At 45.4% G+C, this 23,343-nt stretch overlaps 3 non-coding genes across 3 annotated transcripts; all 3 read left to right on the top strand.

Moving 5' to 3' along the window:
* The first annotated feature begins 850 nt into the window (after positions 1–850).
* Positions 851–923, top strand: trnar-ucu (transfer RNA arginine (anticodon UCU)). The gene has a single exon. It is a non-coding gene; the product is annotated as a tRNA-Arg (tRNA).
* An 889-nt stretch (positions 924–1,812) lies between these two features.
* On the top strand, positions 1,813–1,885 carry trnar-ccg (transfer RNA arginine (anticodon CCG)). Its single transcript has one exon. It is a non-coding gene; the product is annotated as a tRNA-Arg (tRNA).
* A 6,185-nt stretch (positions 1,886–8,070) lies between these two features.
* On the top strand, positions 8,071–8,143 carry trnar-ucu (transfer RNA arginine (anticodon UCU)). The gene has a single exon. It is a non-coding gene; the product is annotated as a tRNA-Arg (tRNA).
* The last annotated feature ends 15,200 nt before the right edge of the window (positions 8,144–23,343 follow it).

Raw genomic sequence — 23,343 nt, 5'->3', positions numbered from 1 at the left:
GCCTGCTAACGCTCCCTCGAACTGTCACTAATAGCGCTAGGCGTTAAGGCTCCGGGTGCCACCCAATATCTGCTCAGGTGCCCCTAAAAGACGTTGCACGATGAAATGACGTCATTATGTGCTTGCGCTCGTGGGCGCGCGCAAAAACTTAGCGCAGGTGTTAAATGTATAGTCAATATGGGAGTTGTCGCTATCTTCATTGCACCCGCCCCAACATTAGTCAACGCTCCAATTCTCGGTCTCTTAAGGCACTAACCGCTGGCGCAAACAACCGAATTTCTAGGCCTATGACTCCACAACTCTATTCATGAAGCCCAGGATCCCGTAAGCTTTTTTAACTGCTTTCTCAACCTGCCCTGCCTCCTTCAATGATTTGTGTACATACACCCCTAGTTCTGTCTGTTCATGCACGCACTTTAGGATTGTACCCTTTAGTTTATATTTCCTCTCTTCATTCCTTCTTCCAAAATGTATCAGTTTTCTGCGTTAAATTTCATTTGTCACATGTCCGCCCATTCCACCAGCCTGTCTATGTCCTCTTGAAGTCTATCACTATCCTCCTCACTGTTCACTGCACTTCCAAGTTTTGTGTCATCTGCAAAGTTTGAAATTGTGTCCCGTACAAACTTTACTCTGGCTGTGCAGTTTGGGTTTGATTGATTACCTACCGTAGTGTTCGGGCCACATGGGAAGAATGGGGTGAATCGATTCAGTAGCCACCCAACAATGTGCATTTTAAATCCTAATCAAAGATTTTCTGTCTGCGGTGAGAATAATTTGCCCTGTAAATAATGATTTGGCGGTCACAAACTGACCTTTAAGTCTCATGATTTTCATTGCTTTGCATACAGCCCCAGTGGCCTAATGGATAAGGCACTGGCCTTCTAAGCCAGGGATTGTGGGTTCGAGTCCCATCTGGGGTGATGTACTTTTAAGATTGGCACTATGGAAATTGCATTCAAGGCCCAGAATGTCAATGTAACCATCCAGGATAAACTCGTAGATGGTCAGGGCAGTGTTTGCAAGTTGATAGACATTCTGAAGGGATTTGGGAGGGCAGAGTAACTGAGAGGTATGCTGGAGGTGTTAATGTGGAGAAGTGTTGTGTGGCAGAAAGCACTGGTGAAGTTGGAGGCCCCCATAAGATCCAGAAATGGATGTCGGCCCAGGAGAGTGAATTTCTGGTCAGGGCCCGGACAGCAGCAAAATAAACCAGTGGGACAGTCACAGACACAGCAGCAATGGGGGATGGGCTGCAAACTGGACAAAGTTACCTTCAAACTGCAGCAACTGAATAGAAGATCAGAGTCACAGCAGCTGAGTTGTCCAGTGGAGCAGTTTAGTATTGATGGCAGAGAAGGCTAGGAATTGGGAATCAAATTTGAGCAAAGTTCCAGGGCTCACTGATGAAAGCGCAAAGACCAGGCAGGGTCGGGGAATGGACAGTGGGCACGGTATCTCCCGAAACATCTCCGCCTCGCTACCTCTCTCTCCTCCTTTAAATGTTCCTCCAAACCTACCTCTTGGACCAAGGTTTAGGGCACCTGACCTAATCTCTCCTTATGTGGCTCGGTGTCAAATTTTGTTTGATAATCGCTCCTGTGAAGCACCTTGGTATATTTTACTAGGTTAAAGGTGCTATATAAATGCAAGTTGTTGTTGTAGAGGGCTCTGGTATGTCGCGAGCAGTGACAGATATGATGGGTGAAAATAGCTCCTATCTGTGCTTAACTTTCGAAGACTCTGAAACTGAGGCAGATGTCACATTTCGGAGCGGTCAATTGTCCTCAGGCGGGTTCCATTGTGTATTCAGCCCCAGTGGCCTAATGGATAAGGCACTGGTTTCCGAAACCAGGGATTGTGGGTTCGAGTCCCATCTGGAGTGATGTATCTTTAGGGAGAAGTGGATCGATTAAATTGGGAACCGAAGGTTATGAAAATTAAAAAGATTTTGGGAAGATGGGAAAGAAGGTGGTTGAAAGTGCAAGGAAGAGCGACAGTGGTGTCTGCTCTCCTGCTGTCTAAGCTATGATACTTATTGACGGTGGAGGATATTCCTGAGTGGGCAGAAAAGTCCATCCAAGAGGCTTGTGTGAGGTTTATATGGGAAGGGAAACCAGCCTTGGTGGCCTACAATACCATCATTGGACGGAGAAATCAGGGAGGGCTCAACTTCCCAGATATTGATTTGAAGAAAAAATTCTTTAGAATCAAATGGGTGAAGAGATTTCTTCAGAAGTCAAGTTCAAGTTTTTGGAAGAGTTGTTTTGAGCATTTTTTAAAACAAAGTGGGATAGGAGGGCAGGGGATATTGTATATGGAATACAATAATATGTTTTTGAAATCGATTAAGCTCCTCCCTAGATTTTATAAGGGGGTGGTAGAGACTTGGGCTCAATTTTTAAAAAGTGTGCGGTTTATGCCTAAGGGGGCTGAGGAATTTTTAGAGCAGCCCTTATTTTTGAACAGGTGGGTCAACATCGAAGGAGAGGTTTTATTTAATCAAGCTTTTATAAAAGCTGGGATTATATCGGTGAAAGATGTATTATACGAGGTGATTCCAGGTTGGTTGCCGGAAGCGATTGTGAGGGACATGGTGTGGGAGGAGGATCAGGAGGTAGAAGGAAAAGCAATAGGAATCATGTATGAGAAGATTGTGAGGGCAATGCCACAGGATTGGATGGAAGAAATAAATGCGGAAATCTCCAAAGGAAGTAAAATGCGTCCTGCTTTTCCAAGCTTCGTACTGGAGAAAGGAGGAGAGTTAGTCCAATTTGACAACTGTAATACTCGAGATTTCTATGAGGTATTTAGAGAATGGAGATTCAAGACACCTGCTGGTCAGGAGTTTTGGCAGAGTATATACCCACTGCTGGACTTTAACAGGATTTGGAAAGGAATGTGGGCGAATTTTAAATGCCCAGAATGGATTGAGCTGGATTTCAAATTGGCTCACAACCGGATTTTTACCATGACGGTCTTGTGCAAGATTGGGCGTGTGGAGGCGGCAACTTGCCCAATGTGTGGGACACAGGATGAGACTCTGTCCCATTTACTGGTGTTATGTCCGCAGTTAAATGACTTTAAGTACTATGTTCGACAGTTGTGTGAAGCTTTTTTGCTGGGTGGGGACTGAATGGCAAGAAGGGGAATCCCGTGGGACTCAATTTTGAGATGGGGATTGCAGGAGAGTCTGCCCGAGTCTAGCGGAACGGCAATTAATTTAATGTTCAGTTTGGCTAGATTCGTGATTGTGCAAAGAAGGAATGCTCTGTTTTGTAAGGGGCGGAGAATCAATCTAAAAGAGTATTTTAAATATAAGCTAAAAGACCATTATAAGGCTCTGTGGATGTTTTATTCAGAAAGGAATTTAAGGACAGTATTTTACAACCAATTTTTAAAGCACAATCGATTAATATATGTTGCAGGTGACAAATTAAACTTCAGGTTTTGATGTTAAAATGTGGTGTCGGAATGGCGGTGTAGGGTGGTGGAATTGATTTGTATCATACGATGTAATGATCACGATGTTGTAAATGTTCTTAATGTTCAGTAAAGTATATTAATAAAATAAAAAATTTAAAAAAATGGATAAGGCACTGGCTTTTTAAGCCAGGGATTGTGGGTTAAAGTCCCATCTGGGGTGATGTGTTTTTAATGATTGACACAACGGCGGTTTAGGCGGGGCTAGTGGTGGAAGGTGCTGCCAGGCGGGGAGGCTGCATTAAGGAGGATTGTATTATCACCTGTAGCCAAGATTCCATCAAGACCGTAAGGTCAATGCAATCATCCACAATAAGGAGGGAGAGAGAAGACAGGCCAGTTAGCCTGACATCAGTCATTGGGAAAATGTTGGAATCCATTATTGAGGAAGTGGTAACAATGCAATTAGAAAATCATATGATTAGGTTTTTGTGAAAGGGAAATTGTGTTTAACAAATTTATTGGAGTATTTGGAGGATGTAACTAGCAGGGTAGATAAATGGGAATCAGTGGATGTTGTATATTTGGATTTCCAAAAGGCATTCAATAAGGTGCCACGTAAAAGTTTTAATTTTTATTTGTTCCTGGGATGTGGGCGTCGTTGGCAAGGCCAGCATTTATTGCCCATCCCTAATTGCCCTTGAGAAGGTGGTGGTGAGCCGCTGCCCTGAGGAACTCCTGCAGCGATGTCCTGGGGCTGAGGTGATTGACCTCCAACAACCACAACGCTACGCAAGATAAGGTATCCTGGGGTTGGGGTAATATATTAGCATGGATAGAGGAGTGGCTAACAGACAGAAAACAGCGGGTAGGGATAAACGGATCATTTTCCGGTTGGCAGGCTGTAACTAGTGGGGTGCTTGGGCCTCAGCTATTTACAATCTATATTAATGACTTAGATGAAGGGACCGAGGACAATGTATCCAGATTTGCTGACGATACAAAGCTAGGTGGAAAAGTAAGCTGTGAGGAGGACACAAAGAGCCTGCAAAGGGATCTAGACAGATTAAGTGAGTGGACAAAAAGGTGGGAGATAGAGAATAATGTGAGGAAAGGTGAGGTTATTCACTTTGTTAGGAAGAATAGAAAAACAGAATATTTTTTAAATGGTGAGAAACTATTAAATGTTGGTGTTCAGAGAGATTTAGGTGTCCTCGTACAGGAAACACAGAGAGTTAGCATGCAGGTACAGCAAGCAATTAGGAAGGCAAATGGCATGTTGGCCTTTATTGCAAGGGTGTTGGAGCACAAGAGTAAGGAAGTCTTACTACAATTGTACAGGGCTTTGGTGAGACCACACCTGGAGTACTGGGCACAGTTCTGGTCTCCTTATCAGAGAAAGGACATACAGGCCTTATGATGCAGTGCAATGAAGATTCACTAGATTGATTCCTGGGATGAGAGGGCTGTCCTATAATGAGAGATTGTGTAGAATGGGCCTATACTCCCTGGAGTTCAGAAGAATGAAACATATAAGATTCAGAGTGGGATTGACAGGGTAGATGCTGAGAGGTTGTTTCCCCTGGGTTGAGTGTCTAGAACTAGGGGGCATAGTCTCAGGATAAGGGGTCGTGCATTTAAGACTGAGATGAGGAGGAATTTCTTCACTCAGACGGTTGTGAATCTTTGGAATTCTCCACCCCAAAGGGCTGTGGATGCTGAGTCGTGGAGTATATTCAGGGCTGCGATAGATAGATATTTGGACTCTAGGGGGAACAAGGGATATGGGGTCGGGCGGGAAAGTGGAGTTGAGGTCGAAGATCAGCCATGATCTTATTGAATGGCGGAGCAGGCTCGAAGGGCTGTATGGTCGACTCCTGCTCCTACTTCTTATGTTCTTATGGCGATGGACATTGAAGTCCACCTGATGGCATGAGAGTTCATGGGGTCAGGAGTCAGCGTTTAGGACTCCCAGGGCCACTCCCTCCTGTCTGTGTACCACTGGGCCGCCACCTCTGCTGGGTCTGTCCTGCTTGTGGGACGGGACATACACAGGGATGGTGATGGAGGTGTCTGGGACCTTGGCTGATAGGTATGATCCTGTGTGGTTGCATTCTAGCCCAAGCTACAAGTTTAAAGTTACCTGGGCCCACTGACAATCCACCTCTTTGTTTACGTCAGTCAGCCCTGGAAATTTCCACGGTAATACCTCCATAAACCCTCTTGGTCACTCGGCCCTCCCAAATCCCTACTCCAGCTTCCTCGAATTGTCAATACACTTGTCCACAAGGCCCTTACCACCCTTGAGCTTATTGCGGATGGTTGCATTGACATCACAGCCTTGACGGAAACTTGGCTCACAAGTTACAATTAATGCAGCCTCCCCGCCTGGCTGTACTTTCCACCACTTGCCCCGTCTAATCCGCCATAGTGTCAATCATTAAAAACGCATCACCCCAGATGAGACTCAAACACATAATCCCTGACTTAGGAGGTCAGTGCCTTATCCATTAGGCCACTGGGGCTGAATACTAACAGCACCCCACCTGAGGACAATTGACCGCTCTGAAATTCCCCACATTTCCCAAATCCTGGAAAGTTAAGCACTGAGGGAAGCTATTTTCACCCATCATATCTGCTGCTGCTCACGTGCCGTGCCAGAGCCATCTGCAGCAACAACTTGCATTTATATAGCGTCTGTAAAGTAGTAAAACGTCCCAAGGGGCTCACAGGAGCGATTATCAAAGAGAATTTGACACCGAGCCACATAAGGAGATACTAGGACAGGTGACCCAAAGCTTATCATAGAATGGTTACAGCAGAGAAGGAGGCCATTCGGCCCGTCGAGCCTGTGCCGGCTGTCTGCAATACCACTTCAGCTAGTCCCACTGTCTCTGCCCCTTCCCCGTAGCCCTGCAAATGTTTTTCCTGCAGGTACTTATCCAATTCCCCTTTGAAAGCCGTGATTGAATCTGCCTCCACCAGCCTTCCAGGCAGTGCATTCCAGATCCTAACCACTCGCTGAGTAAAAAAGTTTTTCCACACGTCACCTTTGGTTGTTCCACCAATCATCTTAAATTTGTCCTCTGGTTGTCGACCCTTCCGCCAATAGGAACAGTTTCTCTCTATCTACTCTGTCCAGACCCCTCATGATTTTGAACACCTCTATCAAATCTACTCTCAATCCTCTCTGCTCTAAGGAGAACAACCCCAGCTTCTCCAGTCTATCCACGTAACTAAAGTCCCTCTTCCCTGGAATCATTCTCGTAAATCTTTTCTGCACTCTCTCTAAGGCCTTCACATCCTTCCTAAAGTGCGGTGCTCATAATTGGACACAATACTCCAGTTGGGGTCGAACCAGTGTTTTATAAAGGTTCATCATAATTTCCACGATTTTCTACTCTATACCTCGGTGGCAGGACATATTGAGAGAGTGGTTAACAAAGCATATGGGATCTTGGGCTTCATAAATAGAGGTTTTAGGTTTTGAGTACAAAAGTAGAGAAGTTATGCTGAACCTTTATAAAGCGCTGGTTGGACCACAACTGGAGTATTGCGTCCAGTTCTGGTCACCACAATTTAGGAAGGATGTGAAGGCCCTTGAGAGGGTGCAGAGGAGATTTACCAGAATGGTTCCGTGGATGGGGGATCTTAGCTTCAAGGACAGGTTGGAGAAGCTGGATTTGTTTTCATTAGAGCAAAGGAGGTTGAGGGGTGATTTGATAGAGGTGTACAAGATTATGACGGGTTTGGATAGGCTAGACGGGGAAAGGCTCTTCCCACTAGTTGATGGCACAAGAACTAGGGGACACAGATTGAAGGAATTGGGCAAGAGGTACAGGGGGGATGTGAGAAAAACTTTTTTACACAGTGAATGGTGATGACCTGGAACTCGCTGCCGACGGAAGTGGTGGAAGTGGAGACACTCAATGTTTTCAAGGGGAGACTGGATAGGCACTTGAGGGAAATAAACTTGCAGGGCTATGGGAATAAAGCGGGGGAATGGGGCTGACTGGATTGCTCTAAAGAGAGTCGGCATGGATTGGATGGGCTGAATGGCCTCCATCTGTGCCGTTATGACTCGATGACTCTACAACTCTATTCATGAAGCCCAGGATCCCATAAGCTTTTTTAACTGCTTTCTCAACCTGCCCTGCCACCTTCAATGATTTGTGTACATACACCCCTAGTTCTGTCTGTTCATGCACCCCCTTTAGGATTGTACCCTTTAGTTTATATTTCCTCTCTTCTTTCCTTCTACCAAACTGTATCAGTTTTCTGCGTTAAATTTCATTTGTCACGTGTCCCCCCATTCCACCAGCCTGTCTATGTCCTCTTGAAGTCTATCACTATCCTCCTCACTGTTCACTGCACTTCCAAGTTTTGTGTCATTTGCAAAGTTTGAAATTGTGTCCTGTACAAACTTTACTCTGGCTGTGCAGTTTGGGTTTGATTGGTTACCTACCGTAGTATTCGGGCCACATGGGAAGAATGGGGTGAATCGATTCATTAGCCACCCAACAATGTGCATTTTAAATCCTAATCAAAGATTTTCTGTCTGCGGTGAGAATAATTTGCCCTGTAAATAATAATTTGGCGGTCACAAACTGACCCTTAAGTCTCATGATTTTCATTGCTTTATGTACAACCCTGGTGGCCTAATGGATAAGGCACTGGCCTTCTAAGGCAGGGATTGTGGGTTCGAGTCCCATCTGGGGTGATGTATTTTTAAGATTGGCACTATTGTAGTGTCCGTGTGTTGATCGAGACACTGAAGACAGGAGTTGGTTCATCGGTGTTTATTCAGCAAAGTCTGGCGGGGGGTTCTGACGGATATACAGGCTTATGTAGCCCGAGTGGCCATTCCCGGCATTACAGCACACCTGGGGCTCTTAAAGGCACATACACTACAATTCCTCCACTTTTCGTTAACCAGTGCATCATATTTTAAGTAATTATTAATTACATGTTATAAGAAAAATAATGTACACATTGCTGCAGTTAATCAAGTATAAGTCAGTCTCTCAGGAGGCTTCGTGAATTGGTCCGGATAACGCCTCGGTGGTGTAGTAGTTTCTGGTGGTGTAGTAGGTTCTTTTGGCAAGGCTGATTCGGCTTGAATGCCAGTGTCGGGTTCATCGGGTTCCAGTATCACCGGATCGGAGGTAGATATGGGTATCTCTACTTCATTGTTAGACGTATAGAGTTGTGGTGTAGGTTGTTCCTTTTCGGATGAGTCTATGATTTGGTCAGCATGGCGCCTTATTGTGCTTTCTCCGATGTCCACGGTATACATCAGTGGTCCTAGTCGTGTGCAGATAGTTCCAGGCTGCCATTTCTCGGTACGGTAGTCCCGGGCTAAAACTTGTTGACCTATCTGGAAGGTTCTAGTTGGCCTTTCATTCATGCCTTGAAACTGCCGGTTCTCCACGTCCCTTCTGATGTTGGGCTTGACCAAATCCAGCCGGCATCTTAGGTTTCTATTGAAGAACATCATGGCGGGAGTTTGGTTGGTAACTATATGTGTTGCATTCCTGTATGCGAATAAGAAGTTATCCACCTTGTGTTGAAGTTTTATGTCTTCATTACCCATGGCCTTTATGGCCTTCTTGAAGGTCTGGACAAACCTTTCAGCCAATCCATTGGTGGCGGGATGGTATGGGGCGGACGTGTACTGCTTAACCCCATTGTTTTTTAAGAACTTCCTGAATTCTTCGGACACAAATTGCAGTCCATTATCAGAACAGATCTGTTCCGGCAGCCCATTCCTGGCAAATATGGTCCTTAATACTGTGATGGTTTTTTCCGTGGTGGTGGAGGACATCTTTATTACCTCCGGCCACTTGGAGTGTGCATCAACCGCGATTAAGAACATTGAGTCCATAAATGGACCAGCAAAGTCGATGTGTACCCTTTGCCAGGGAGATGAGGGCCACTCTCATGGATGTAGAGGGGCTTGTGGTGGAGCGTTTTGGACCTTCTGGCACCCTAGGCAGCTCTTGGTCATTTCTTCGATGTCTCCATCGATACCTGGCCACCATACAAACGCCCTGGCTAGGTTCTTCATTTTCACTCCACCCAGATGCCCCTCGTGAAGCTCCTTTAGCACTTTATCCTGGAGTTTGGGTGGAATCACCACTCTGGATCCACACATCAAGGTCCCTCGGCACACTGACAGCTGTTCTCTTCTTTGCGAGAATGCTGGCAACAGTGGTTCGCCATGTGCCGGCCATCCCTTCACTGTTAAATCGTAGACCCGTGAGAGAGTCGGGTCATTTCTCGTCTCCCTTTCAATGGCAGAATTTGTTACTGGTAGACATTCCACTATGGTAGAGTGGAACATCTCCACTGGGTCTACTGTAGGTGCCTCTTCTACCGTTGGCAACGGTAGGCGCGATAAACCGTCAGCATTCCCATGCTGTTTTGATCCTTTGTATTCTATGTTGTATTGGTGTGCCCCTAGAAAAAGGGACCACCTCTGTAGCCTTTGCGCTGTCATAATGGGAACACCCTTTTTAGGGTTGAATATGGAGATGAGGGGTTGATGATCAGTCAACAAGGTAAATTTTTGTCCGTGTAAGTAATGGTTGAATTTCTTCACTCCCCATATCAGGCTGAGTGCCTCCCTGTCGATTTGGGCATAGTTACGCTCAGCTGAGTTTAATGAGCATGACGCAAAAGCTATCGGCCGTTCTGAGCCATCAGGGAATTTATGTGATAATACTGCTCCTATGCCGTAAGGGGATGCATCGCACGCCAGTCTGATTGGCAGTGATGGGTTGTAATGAGCCAAAACTTCTTCGGATGTGATTAAGTCTTTGCATTTATGGAAGGCACGTTTACAGTCTTCGTTCCATTTCCAAATCACTCCTGTTTGTAGCAGTTCATTAAGAGGGTGTAGAAGAGTTGATAAGTTCGGTAAAAATTTATGATAGTAATTTATTAATCCCAGGAACGACCTTAATTGTGAAACATTTTCAGGTGCTGGGGCTTTTATGACCGCTTCAATTTTTTCAGGTGACTTATGCAACCCTTCCTTATTAATTATGTGGCCACAATATGATGTTTGATTTTGGAAAAATTCGCACTTGGGGCGATTTGCTCGTAGGCCCCGTTCTCTCAGCCTAGTGAGCACCTGCTCCAAATTGGCAAGGTGCTCGTTGTCGTTTTCTCCTGTTACAAGGATGTCGTCTAGGTAGCATTGAGTACCCGGAATCCCTTGGAGGACTTGCTCCATAGCTCTTTGCCAGATAGCTGGAGCGGATGCTACACCGAAAACCAGTCGATTGTACTGGTATAGACCTTTGTGTGTATTTATCGTGAGATATATTTTAGAGGCCTCTTCAACCTCCATCTGTAGATATGCCTGTGCCAAGTCAATTTTGGTGTAACGTTTCCCTCCGGATAGTGAGGCGAAAATATCTTCTATCCTCGGAAGAGGATACTGTACTGTGTGAAGGACCGGGTTTACAGTCACCTTGAAGTCTCCACAGATGCGAATTTTTCTCTGTTCTTCAGATTTATCATTATTCAATGCTTTCTTCATGACTGGAATGATGGGTGTTGCCCACTCGCTCCAATCTATTTTGGATAATACGCCTGCCTTTTCCAAATTCCCCAGCTCTGCCTCGACTGCTGGACGAATTGCGTATGGCACCGGTCTTGCCTTAAAAAACTTGGGAATTGCTGCATCTTCCACTTTTATTGAGGCGGTGATGCCTTTCAAGGTTCCTAGTTTCTCTTGAAACACTTCTTTGGCGTTGGCCAAGATGTCTTTTAATCGTTCAGGTATGATGTCATCATCGTTTTTTTCCTTACTGGTCACCGTCAGTGCCTGAATGGAGTGCCAGTCTAAATGTATCTTTCTGATCCATTCACGTCCCAACAACGGTGGACCACCATCTTGTAGATTGTATAAATACAACTTTTGTATTTCTTTGCCGTTGTATACAACAGGCACCCTTATTTTTCCTTTGGGGTATACTTTCTGCCCCGTATATGTTTTTAAGATAATGGATGTGTCTTTTAAAGGTATATGCGGAAATAGCCTCTCGTAATCCTGTCGATTTATTACAGTTAGAGCTGATCCTGTATCTAGTTCCATTTTAACTGGGGACCCTGCTATCGTGAGGGTAACCCAAATGGTTTGGTAATCATCTTTGGCAAGCACATTATGTAATTTGAGACAGCTTAGTCTCTTGTTTTTGGAGTCCCTATCGCTTTTCTGGTCTTCGGAGCTACTGTCCGTCATCATTTGTACCTTTCTGTACTTTTCTTTATTGATTTTTTTTTTTCTGTCTGTGGATTTATTTTGTCCAGATCGGCATACCTGTGCAATGTGTCCAATCTTTCCGCATTGCCTGCATGCTTTGTCCTTGAACCAGCAGTCCCTCTGGTTATGGGTGGATCTGCCGCAGCGATAACATCTTTTGAAACCCTGTGTCATTTCATGGGTGCCGAAGTCCTGTGTCTTTTGTTGTATCTCTGCAGCTCCTCTTGCTGCTGCTTCGTATGATACAGCCATACTGAAAGCCTTGTCCAGTGTTAAATCTTTTTCACAAAGCAGCCTTTATTGTGTTCCTTCACTTAAGAGACCGCAGACGAATTTGTCTCGAAGATAATCTGCTAGTCCTGCCCCGAATTGGCAGTACTTTGATAGCTTTCTTAATTCGGTGAGGTAATCAGCGTTACTTTCATTCTTGTGTTGATTTCTCTTGGAGAATTTGAATCATTCCGCTATCAGCAGCGGTGTTGGGTTTAAGTGCTCCTGCAGGGTATCAACAATTTCTTTAAAATTCTTGTCCTTTGGTTTGGCTGGAGTGATTAAATTTCATAACAGCCCGCATGCCTTTGCGCCCATTAGGTTCAGCAGTACTGAAGCTTTTTTTTTCATCTTCTATTCCATTTGCAGTGCAATATACCTCTACTCTTTCCACATATGTGGTCCAATCCTCTATTTCGCTATCAAAAGCATCAATATTGCCAGACTTAGGCATCTTAGAAAAGATATGGCGCTTCCCACGCTTTTCTTTCTGTTCTGCAGAAAAGATATGGCGCTTCCCGTGCTTTCCCGCCGCTGCTGCCGATGACAACGCTGTTTCCCGCGGTTTCCTTTCTTTTTTATAAATGTATTCACAGTTGGAGACTCGTTCCCGCCGGACTTTCTCTCCAGGTCTGAACGCCGACCTGCTTGCAGCGCCGGCCGTCTCCCGAGTGCTCCCTCCCAGTCCGTTATTGCTTGCCTCCGATTTCGCTGCCTGCCTTATCTGTAGAGCCAGCCGCTGGAGCCCCAGCCTGGCGCCCAGGAAGGATTAGCGCAGTACCTGCCACCAGCTTGGCCAGCTGGTGAAACCACAGCTTCTCTCACGTTCTTGATTCTTCTGGACGTCCGAGGAATCGATTATCTTGAGGTGCTGCCGAATTGCAGGTAAGTCCGTTTCCACTTCGTCGCCACTGTAGTGTCCGTGTGTTGATAGAGACACTGAAGACAGGATTTGGTTCATAGCTTTTTACGAAGCAAAGTCTGGGGGGGGGGTTCTAACGGATATACACAATATACAGGCTTATTTAGTCCGAGTGTTCATTACCGGCATTACAGCACACCTGGGGCTCTTAAAGGCACATACACTACAACTATGATATAGCCGTCAAGGCCCAGAATGTCAATGCAGCCATCCAGAATAAACTGGTAGATGGTCAGGGCAGTGTTCGCAAGTTGATAGACATTCTGAAGGGATTTGGGAGGGCGGAGTAACCGAGAGGTATGCTGGAGGTATTTCTGTGGAAATGTGGAGAAATGCTGTGTGGCAGAAAGCACTGGTGAAGTTGGAGGCCACCATAAGATCCAGAAATGAACATTGGCCCAGGAGAGTGAATTTCTGACCAGGAACCCAGACAGTAGCAAAATAAACCAGTGGGACAGTCACAGACTCAGCAGGTGACAGCAGCGATGGGGAATGGGCTGTAAACTAGACAAAGTTACTGTCAAACTGCAGCAACTGACTAGAAGATCTGAGTAGTCCAGTGGAGCAGTGTAGTATTGATGGCAGAGAAGGCCAGGAATTGGGAATCAAATTTGAGCAAAGTTCCAGGGCTCACTGATGAAAGCAAAGACCAGGCCGGGTCGGGGAATGGACACTGGCCACGGTATCTCCCTAAACACCTCCGCCTCGCTACCTCTCACTCCTTCTTTAAATGTTCCTCCAAACCTACCTCTTTGACCAAGGTTTAGGGCACCTGACCTAATCTCTCCTTATGTGGCTCGGTGTCAAATTTTGTTTGATAATGGCTCCTGTGAAGCACCTTGGGATATTTTACTAGGTTAAAGGTGCTATATGTTATGTTCATTAATAACTAGTCGTTTTTATTAAGAACAGCTAGCTTTTGCTAGACACTTTATTGAGCACATGTGGACTAGGCACAGTATCTGTAGAGGCCTCCATCTTGACTGCTGCCTTGTGGGTAGCCTAGTGCATCGTGGGTAGCCCACTCTTATATACATACAGCACCACCTAGTGTACCATTCCAGAATGACAGGTCACTGATCATTACATCCCCCTTTCTTTGAGGTTAAACAAAATCAGTATCAATCAATATCAATCAATAACAACATAAACATCTTCAACAGTCAATGCATTTTCAATGTAGTTTTCTTTGTACTCAAAGATTAAGTCTATCAGGCTTTTTTACTTCACGTGTGGATCTTCTCAGCACAGGTAAGCCTGATGTGTTTTCATGAGAGCCTGTATGTGTATTTGTGTTTGATTGTTCTGGTGGTGAGTGACAAGATTCAGTTGTGGCATTGTCATCGATTTGCTCTTCGATAGTCTCTTGTGTTTTTAGGAGGGAACGGCGGTTCCTCCTGAGAATCTGTCCTTCCTCAGTTCTAACAGTGTATGACCTTGGTCCTACTTCCTCAAGAACTGTAGCTTTCCTGTTCCATGCATCTGGACCCTCAATCCTGACAACATCATCCCTTGTCAATGGTTTCAGAGTTTTGAATGACTTTTCAGAGTGTGATTTCTGTTTCAGCTTTAACAGTCTCTGTCTCTGTCTCAGTTCCTTACACTGCTTTTCTTTTGCACAGCAGGGTTGCGTGGTATGCAACTTGTGACCCATTAGGAGTTCAGCAGGTGAAGAACCAGAGTCTAAAGATGAGGCTCGGTAGCTCAGCAGGGCGAGATAAGGATCAGACTTGCTTTCTGTCGCTTTCTTCAGCAGCTGCTTGAGAACTTGAACACCTTTCTCTGCCTTACCATTCGACTGAGCATACAAAGGACTGGATGTGATGTGTTGAAAGTCATAATGTGCTGCAAACTGTTGCCACTCCTTACAGTTGAAGCACGGACCATTGTTCGCTAACGGCAATCCTGGGAATTCCATGTCTGGCGAAGATGGATTTCACATGCATTATGACACTGCTTGCTGTGGTGCTTGAGAGCAGCGCCATCTCAGGATAGTTAGAATAGTAGTCAATCACTATTAGATAGTCTTTACCATTTAAATGAAAAAGGTCCATACCAACCTTTTGCCATGGTGCTGTTGGTATGTCAGCTACTATCATTGGTTCCTTTGCTTGTTTGTTTTTGTGTTTCTGACATGTCTCACATTTGCCTATCATGTTCTCAATGTCCTTATTTATGCCAGGCCAATAAACAGTGTCTCTTGCTCTCCTTTTGCATTTTTCAATTCCGAGGTGTCCCTCATGAATCCTTTTGAGCATGTCTTGACGTAGAGCCTGTGGAATGACTATTCTGTTCTGTTTTAGTAATAGTCCACTTGCGACACTCAATCCTGACCTTATGTGAAAATATTTTGGACAGGAACCTTTTGGCCAACCATGATGAATGTTTTCTATTAATGTTTGTAATACCGTATCTTTTACTGTTTCTTCTGCTATTTGCTTTGATTTTGTGTCTGACACGGGCAGCGCAGCAGTGACCATACTCACATGAACATCCACGTCTTCTTCAGTACAGCTCACATGACTCATTGTGGGTGCTCGGGATAGTGCATCTGCTAACACTATGTATTTGCCTGGTGTGTAGATCAGTTCAAAGTCATATCTTTGCAGCTTCATCGTGAGTCGTTGAATCCTTGGAGACATCTCATTCAGGTTCTTTTTTATGATGGCAACCAATGGGTTGTGGTCTGTCTCAACTGTGAAGGTGGGAAGTCCATATATGTAGCCATGAAACTTTTCTAGTCCAACTACCAAGCCTAGACATTCCTTTTCAATCTGGGCGTATCGACACTCAGTATCAGCCATAGACCTGGAGGCATAGGCAACAGGCTTCCAATCTTCACCCTCTGCTTGTAGCAAGACCGCATCTAGGCCATCTTTTGATGCATCCGTTGACACTTTGATTCTTTTTGTTGGGTCAAAGAAGGTGAGTACAGGTGTGGTTGTCAGCACTGTTTTGTGGTTTATCCACTCTTGTTCATGTCTTTCTGTCCATGCGAACTCATTTGTTTTACGCAGCAGGTCTCGCAGACAGGCTGTCTTGGCTGACAAGTTAGGAATGAACTTTCCAATGAAGTTTATCATCCCCATGATGCGTCGCACTCCTTTTTCGTCAGTGGGTCGGGGCATTTTGAGTATGGCGTTTACTTTTTCCATATCTGGCTCTATTCCTTTACCAGATAGATTATCTCCTAGGAAAGTGACTTCCTGGACGCCAAACTGAAACTTGGCTTTGTTGAGCTTCAGTCCAATCCGGCGTATGCTCTGTAACACTTTAGTCAGTCTCTCATTGTGTTCTTTCAGTGTGGAGCCCCAGATGATGATGTCATCAACATAGACCTGAACTCCTTCCAGACCTTCAATTATGTGTTCCATCGCTCTATGAAAGATTTCAGATGCAGATATTATCCCAAAAGGCATTCTGAGGAAACAATACCTGCCAAATGGTGTGTTGAAGGTACGTTATTTGGTGCTCTCTTCATCCAGTTTTAGTTGCCAAAATCCTTGTGATGCATCGAGCTTTGTAAAGTATCTGGCACCTGACATTTCACTGGTGATTTCTTCTCGCTTGGGAATCTGGTAGTGTTCACGTTTTATGTTTGCATTTAAGTCCTTTGGATCCATGCATATTCTTAGATCATTGTTCTTTTTCTTTACACATACCATGGAGTTAACCCAGTCTGTTGGCTCTTCGACTTTCCTGATGACTCCTAGTGTGGTCATTCTGTCCAGTTCAATCTGGAGCCAGTCACGCAGGGGTGCTGGAACTCTTCGTGGAGCATATACCACTGGCTGAGCATCCTCCTTTAGCTGGATCTTGTAAGTGAATGGTAGAACTCCAAATCCTTTGAACACATCCTGGAAATTATTTACTACAGAATCCACTGAGTCATCTGGTCTGCTTATGGCACAGTTTATACGGTATACTCTCTTGACCAGTTCTAAGTCCTCACAAGCTTTGTCACCCAGTAGTGAATCAAGCCCTTCAGCCACAACAGAAAACATGAGATGATGCACTTTGTCTTTGACTGTCACTTTAAGTCTGCATACACCTCAGCTATCTATTTTCTGTCCATTATAGTCCTTCAGTAGTACTGACTTTTTCTGTATTTTGTGCTTTTCTTTCATGTTTTTAATGTCACTCATACTGATTAAATTTGCTCTTTGCCCCAGTGTCCAGTTTCAATGTAACTAATGCTCCATTTATCTGCAGTGGGATCATCCATTTGTCCTCTTTGACTGCATTAATTTTATGTTCAGCATTGTCCATGTCTGAGGGCTGCACATTTTCTGTATCATTTTTGACATTGTCACATGACACCACTCATACAAAAAATGTCTCACTTAAATCAGTGTCCTCAATCACATTAACTCGTTGCCCTTTCTTTGTTTTTAGTTTTGAAAAGCATTGTTTGGCAAAGTGATTCTTTCCATTACACTTTGTGCACATTTTTCGAAACGCTGCGCATTTTCTTAACTGGTGTTTGTAACCACAGCCTTTACAATTAAAAATTTCATCCTCCGATTGCTTTTCATTTCTGTTCTGCCCGCATTTCTTCCCCTTGTAGGACACAGCACCGACAGCAGCATTATCACTCATTACAATCGCATCATTATTGATTTCACTGAAAGTCTTCGCGTGCTTTCGAGCTAGCTCGCTGGCTTGGCATATTTTCATAGCAATTTCCAATGTTAGTTCGGTTTCTCTCAACAGACGTTCCCTGACTTTTTTTTATCATGAATACCAAACACAATCTGGTCACGAATCATGGATGCTTTCAGATCAGAGAAATTACAAATCTGTGCTTTCAGTTTCAGATCAGTTATAAAGCTATCAAAAGTCTCATTTTGCTGCTGTGTCCGAGAACAGAAGATGTACCTCTCATAGGTTTCATTCTTTTTGGGAGAACAATGTGTATCAAACTTCTTTAGCACATCGTCTAATTTTCCTCTGTTCTCCTCTGGATTAAATACAAATGTATTAAATATCTCTATCGCCTGTGGACCTGCAACCATGAGCAGCAACGCTATTTTCCTTGCGTCTTGCTTCGTACCGAATCCGATGGCAGCAATGTAGAGTTCGAATTGTTGTTTAAAAGTCTGCCAATTGTAGTCGATATTTCCTGTGAGTTTCAAACGCTCTGGTGGCTTCAAATTCTCCATGTCGCGTTGCACAATATTCAGCAGATCTTACCAATCCCGGTACCATGTTATGTTCATTAATAACTAGTCGTTTTTATTAAGAACAGCTAGCTTTTGCTAGACACTTTATTGAGCACATGTGGACTAGGCACAGTATCTGTAGATGCCTCCATCTTGACTGCTGCCTTGTGGGTAGCCTAGTGCATCATGGGTAGCCCACTCTTATATACATACAGCACCACCTAGTGTACCATTCCAGAATGACAGGTTACTGATCATTACACTACATAAATGCAAGTTGTTGTTGTAGAGGGCTCTGGTATGGCGCGAGCAGTGACAGATATGATGGGTGAAAATAGCTCCTATCTGTGCTTAACTTTCGAAGACTCTGAAACTGTGAGGGAGATGTCACATTTTGGAGTGGTCAATTGTCCTCAGGCGGGTTACATTGTGTATTCAGCCCCAGTGGCCTAATGGATAAGGCACTGGCCTCTTAAGTCAGGGATTGTGGGTTCGATCCCTATCTGCGGTGATGTGTTTTCTAATGATTGATAAAACGGTGGTTTACGTGGGGCGTGTGGTGGAAGGTGCTGCCAGGCGGGGAGGCTGCATTAAGGAGGATTGTATTATCACCTGTCAGCCAAGAATCCATTACAGCCATAAGGTCAATGTAATCATCCACAATAAGGAGGGAGAGAGAAGACGGGCCAGTTAGCCTGACATCAGTCCTGGTTTTGGGAGATGCTGCCGAAGAAGCCTTGGCAAGTTATTGCTGTGCATCTTGTAGATGGCACACGGTGTGCCGGTGGTGGAGGGAGTGAATGTTCAAGATGGTGGATACATAGATACATAGATACATGGAGATAGGAACAGGAGTAGGCCATTCGGCCCTTCGAGCCTGCTCCGCCATTCAATGAGATCATGGCTGATCTTACCAGTTCAGTACCCCGTCCCCGCCTTTTCTCCGTAACCCTTAATCCCCTTAGCCTTCAGAAATATATCCAATTCTCTCTTGAAAATATTTATTGAATTAGCCTTCACAGCCCTCTGTGGCAGGGAATTCCACAGGCTCACCACTCTTTGAGTGAAGAAATTCTTCCTCATCTCTGTTTTAAATGATTTGCCCGCTATTTTTAGACTGTGGCCCCTGGTTCTGTGCTCCCCGGCCATTGGAAACATTCTCTCTGAATTCAGTCTGTCCAGGCCTGCCATAATTTTATATGTTTCGATGAGATCCCCTCTCAATCTTCTAAACTCCAGTGAGTACAAGCCCAAACTATTTAATCTCTCTTCGTAGATCATTCCCGCCATTCCAGGTATCAGCCTGGTGAATCGCCGTTGCACTCTTTCCATGGCAAGAACATCCTTCCGCAGATGGGGCGACCAAACCTGTACACAATACTCCAGATGCGGTCTCACCAGCACCTTGTACAGCTGTAGTAAGGTATCCCTATTCCTATACTCGAACCCCCTTGATATGAAGGCCAACATACCATTTGCCTTCTTAATCGCCTGTTGCACCTGCATGCTCTCCTTCAGTGACTGGTGCACAAGAACACCCAGGTCCCTCTGCACTTCCCCATCTCCCAATCTATTGCCATTTAGATAATAATCTACCCTCCTGTTTTTACCCCCAAAGTGGATAACCTCGCATTTATCCACATTATAGTGCATCTGCCACGTATCCGCCCATTCCCCCAACCTGTCCAAATCGCACTGTAGCCTCCTGACATCCTCATCAGAGCCCACCCCTCCTCCTAGTTTAGTGTCGTCAGCGAATTTGGAAATATTGCATCCAATTCCCTGATCCAGATCATTTATATATATTGTGAACAGCTGGGGTCCCAGGACAGATCCTTGCGGCACCCCGCTGGTCACTGCCTGCCACTCCGAAAACGAGCCGTTTATTCCAACTCTCTGTTTTCTATCCGCCAGCCAGTTCTCTATCCACGTTAATACTTTGCCCCCAATTCCATGAGCCTTAATTTTGCATGATAATCTTTTGTGTGGAACCTTATCGAAGGCTTTCTGGAAGTCAAGGTACACCACATCCACTGGCTCTCCCCCATCTATTTTACCAGTTACTTCCTCAAAAAATTCCAGCAGATTAGTCAAACACGATTTACCCTTTGTAAATCCATGTTGACTCTGTCCGATCCTTTCCCCATTTGTCAAGTGCTCCGCTATTTTATCCTTAATAATGGACTCTAGCATTTTGCCCACAACCGATGTAAGGCTTACTGGTCTATAATTCCCTGCTTTCTCTCTACCCCCCTTTTTAAATATTGGGGTAACATTAGCTACCCTCCAATCCACGGGTACTGTTCCCGAGTCAATGGAGTTCCGGAAGATGATCCTTAGAGCATCTGCTATCTCCAGGGCCACCTCCTTAAGTACCCTAGGATGTAGTTTATCAGGCCCCGGGGATTTGTCGGCCTTCAGTCCCCTCAACTTACCCAACACCATATCCCTAGAGATACTAATTTCTGTCAGCTCCTCCCTCTCATTAGTCCCCATGTTTGCCGATATTCCTGGGAGGTTATTTGTGTCCTCCTTTGTGAATACAGAACCAAAGTATGAGTTTAATTGGTCTGCCATTTCCTTATTCTCCATTATATATTCTCCCGAATCGGACTGCAAGGGACCGACTTGGGATTTTACCAGTCTTTTCCTCCTGATATACCGATAAAAGCTTTTGCAGTCTGTCTTTATGTTTGCTGCAAGTTTACTTTCGTATTCTATTTTCCCCTTCCTGATTAATCCCTTTGTCCTCTTTTGCTGTATCCTGTACTGCCCCCAATCTTCCGGTCTGGTGCTTTTTTTTGCCAGTTGATATGCCCTTTTTTTTGATTTTATGCTGTCCCTAATTTCCCTCGTTATCCACGGTTGAGTCACCTTTTTAGGTTTATTTTTATGCCAAACCGGTATAAACATGTTCTGGAATTCTTCCATTCTATCTTTGAATGCTTGCCATTGTCTCTCTACTGTCAATCCCCCCAGAAACACCACCCAATCAATCTTACCCAATTCCCGTCTCAGACCCTCGTAATTCCCTTTATTTAAGTTCTGGACCTTAGTCTCTGATTCAATTTCCTCACTCTCCATCTCGACTGAGAGCTCGATCATATTATGATCGCTCTGACCCAAGGGGCCTCGTACAAGAAGATTGCTGATAAGTCCCTTCTCATTGCACAATACCCAGTCTAAAATGGCATGATCTCGAGTCGGCTCCTCGACATATTGGTCCAGATAACCGTCCCGAAAACATTCCAGGAATTCCTCCTCCTCAGAATTTTTACTAATTTGGGTAGTCCAATCAATATGTAAATTAAAGTCACCCATGATGACAGCTGTGCTCTTATCGCACGCTTCTCTAATTTCCCTTTTTATGCCTTCCCTCACCTCGATATTACTATTTGGAGGCCTATATATCACACCCACTAACGTTTTCCTCCCCTTGCTATTTCTCATTTCTACCCATACAGATTCCGTTTCCTCCGAGTTAATATCCTTCCTTTCCATTGCATTAATCCCCTCCTTTACCAGCAATGCTACCCCACCTCCCCTACCTTTTTGCCGATCCTTCCTAAATATTGTATATCCCTGGATGTTAAGTTCCCAGCCTTGCCCACCCTGCAGCCACGTTTCTGTAATCCCAATCAAATCATACTTGTTTACCTCTATTTCCACAACTAATTCATCCACCTTGTTCCTAATGCTTCTAGCATTAAGATACAAAGCCTTCAGGTTTGCTTTTTTCACACTCTCATTATGAATTAGTTTGGCCCTTTGTGTTTCTCTCCTTTGCTTATTGCTTCTCACCTTTCTACCATCTATTTCTGACTTCATATGACTTCCCTCTTTTCCACTACCTAGGTGTGGTAAACCACTTTTATCGTTACACTATAGTTATCACTGTTGTATTGTTATCACCGTTATCACTGTTGTATCACGATACGAGGTCGCCTCTTGTCGCGCTGTTATACCTGGGCTGACCACCTCCGACTCCGCCCATGGCTCCACCTACCTGCCCAGGTATAAAGGTAGTCGACTGGCTGGTATTCCTCCTTGTTGGACCCGATCACCCACGAGGGTGGGCTCTGTTATTTAGTCAATAAAAACCTTTAGTTACGTTCCTAACTCGTCGCTTTTTATTGGACGAATTGATAGGTATATCAATTTTATTGACTAAATTTTAAAGATGTCTACTACTGGCCAGCCAGAAGCCCTCCCAGAAGCACAGCCACACCAGCCGGCTTGGCTGCAAGCCCTCAAACCACCGTACCTGGATCTAAACCCACAGGCAGCAAACGCAGCCCTCAACTTCAAACACTGGCTGGACTGCTTCGAATCCTACCTGGAAGAATCCGGCGCCCCGCAGAGATCCAAACTAAGACTTCTGAACGCCCAAGCGAGCCCGAGAGTATACGCACTCATACAGGACACGACTACGTACGAGGCCGCTATCAACCTACTGAAACAGCAGTACCGCAGCCCGGTAAATTACATGTACACCAGGCACCTCCTAAGATCCCGCCCGCAACAGCCAGGAGAGTCTGTAGCTGAATTTTTACGGGCGCTAAGAGCACTCGGCAGGAACTGTGACTTTAAAGCGGTGACGGCTGTTGAAAATACGGAAGATAATATCCGCGATGCCTTTGTGAAAGGCCTACGGTCCGACTACTCACGGCAAAGACTGCTTGAAGCTAAAGACCTCGACCTGGACAAAGCTGAAGCCCTCGCTCTCTCCCTGGAGGTGGCCCATCAGGACCAGGAGGCGTTTTCCAGGTACTGCTCGCGACCCTGGGACTCGGGCCCGACCCCTACCGCAATACCCTTCGCAGCGCCGCCCCCGGGACCTACCTCAGCGTCGGCGTCCCGGACCCGACCGGGCCCGCCACCCCCGGTACCGGCTCCGACATTGGGCACCCGCGATCGGGCCGCCGGCTGCTTCTTTTGCGGCCAGGAGAAGCACCCGAGGTCGCGCTGCCCAGCCAGGAACTCTACCTGCACAACCTGCAGGAAGAAAGGCCATTTCTCTAAGGCCTGCAGGAGCGGATCTTCAGAGGCCAGCAGTGCCTCATGCGAACTGTGGGGGCGGCCATCTTCTTTCATGGCAACTGAGGCCAGTATCCCCACACGTGAGTCATGGGGGCGGCCATCTTTGATCAAGGCAACCGACCCCAATAGTGCCTCATGTGAGTTATGGGGGCAGCCATCTTCTCCGCCATTTTGTCCTACCTTGTGGGAGACGCCATTTTACCCACCACGCCCGACTGCCACCGGGCCCCCGGACCCGACGACCGCCTCGCCCG

The sequence above is a fragment of the Somniosus microcephalus genome, chromosome 28, assembly GCF_052327205.1.
Source record: "Somniosus microcephalus isolate GS21.2 chromosome 28, FLI_Smic_1.0, whole genome shotgun sequence".
Taxonomy (NCBI): domain Eukaryota; kingdom Metazoa; phylum Chordata; class Chondrichthyes; order Squaliformes; family Somniosidae; genus Somniosus; species Somniosus microcephalus.
This window is presented reverse-complemented; position numbering and strand designations above follow the sequence as displayed.